Genomic DNA, 1,962 nt, shown 5'->3' on the forward strand with positions numbered 1-1,962 from the left:
CTACCCGTGCGTGTAAAGCAAGATGTTCTCACGTGGTTTCCCTATATCGGAATATGTAAAAACCTTTTCAGTCAATGGAGCAAGTTAGGGGAACGGAATTTTCGATCCGACTTCAATTAAACGGTCTTCATTTCATCTTGGGATTTCAACGTTTCCATCCTAGACCTTAGACGCATCTGAGACATATACATGCATTTATAGATGTACCGGGTGGTTGTAATCAATCTGTCTATTCCGAATGTTGTAGTGCGGGCTGTATACATCCAAGGATGCTTAAACACCACAGATACGTTCAGTAACGGGATAGACGACGATAATGCTCGATTTCGGAACCGATATCCAAGAATTTTTTTCAGTAAAATAACAAATTACAGAACTGACTTAAGGTCTTTGGCGTATACCCTTAATATTGTAATATGTATTTTCTTTAAGTACAGATATCGCACGCAGGGGACACTACACGATATTGACAGAAGGAGCTCCAAACGCCACAATTTTCAACCAAGAACAAAATTTCAAAAACCACTTAGAAACCGGTGAAATTGCCTAACGTAATACGTAGAAATATCTTTTCAAAATTGTTTGATCAAAACTGGCAACGGCCTTGCCGCAGTGGATACACCGGTTCCCGTCAGAGCACCGAAGTTAAGCGCTGTCGGACCTGGCCGGCACTTTGATGGGTGACCATCCGGGCCGCCATACGCTGTTGCCATTTTTCGGGGTGCACTCAGCCTCGTCATGCCAATTGAAGAGCTCCTCGACCGAATAGTAGGGGCTCCGGTCACAGGAAACCATCATAACGACCGGGAGAGCGATGTGCTGACTACACACCCCTCCTATCCGCATCCTCACCTGAGGACGACCCGGCGGTCGGATGGTCCCCATGGGCCACTTATGGCCTGAAGACGGAGTGCTAGGGCTTTTAACAAACTGATGGTACTCTAAAATAAAAGTCAATTTAAAAACGTCCACCAAAAATCGAAATTAAATGTAACGCAAAAATCCTACGTGCTACAGTAGAAAAAAACGTTGACTCTTAAATTACAAAAAGGTTTAATATAATTGCAGGTATATTTCACGCGTTACAGCTCCCATCAACTTGAAAAATATTGTTTTGAAAAAACAAGTGTTTAAAGTTTCAAATTGTGTTATCTAACATTGAAATTTAACAAAACTTTAATCGGCAGTGCCAGCACCATACAGCTGGTCTCTTTTTTCGCTGATGTTGAAACACCCTCATTTTGACTAAATTGTATTCATTGACTGGCACTGAATACAAATTGAAGCGTTACTTGTCGTACCTTTTCTATCCATACAAATAAGTTTGTCATTTTCATGCACTTGTGGTTTATCTTATATAAGAACAAGCGAAATGGCAAGTTAAGCAGGCGCAGGACAAGTACGTGCATTCCGAATGTTTACCATAAACGAATGATGATACGGCGAGAAATCATGTTGAGAGTAGTATTTCAGTTGCTACAAATGCCCTCTGTGTTATTATACGAAACTAACACGTCCCTCATTCTATTGGTAAACATTGTAGTGTTACATAGATGGCATTGGACCACTGGGATGCACCAGACCCTCTTCCAGTAAATCTTACTTTTAACATACGTTAAGACCTATGGTACATTTTATATGACTGAATCTTAAAAATAGACTCTCAAAGGAACATTCTAAGCCAATAAAAATTAGACTGAAAAAAAGTTTTTACTCTAATCCACTCCCTTAATCAGTGCCCTTATGAAGTATGCTAAAAGAAATAGTAGTTTCATTTTTCTGGCAGCACATGAAAATATGGCACTGTAGGCAATCACAATACGAAATACACTCCTGGAAATGGAAAAAAGAACACATTGACACTGGTGTGTCAGACCCACCATACCTGCTCCGGACACTGCGAGAGGGCTGTACAAGCAATGATCACACGCACGGCACAGCGGACACACCAGGAACCGCGGT

The 1,962-nt window shown here is 41.2% G+C and overlaps 1 pseudogene; it reads left to right on the forward strand.

The window, feature by feature from the left end:
- Window positions 1-594: 594 nt before the first annotated feature.
- LOC126163586 (5S ribosomal RNA) lies at window positions 595-712 on the forward strand (annotated as a pseudogene).
- The last annotated feature ends 1,250 nt before the right edge of the window (window positions 713-1,962 follow it).

Source organism: Schistocerca cancellata, chromosome 2 (genome assembly GCF_023864275.1).
Source record: "Schistocerca cancellata isolate TAMUIC-IGC-003103 chromosome 2, iqSchCanc2.1, whole genome shotgun sequence".
Lineage (NCBI taxonomy): Eukaryota > Metazoa > Arthropoda > Insecta > Orthoptera > Acrididae > Schistocerca > Schistocerca cancellata.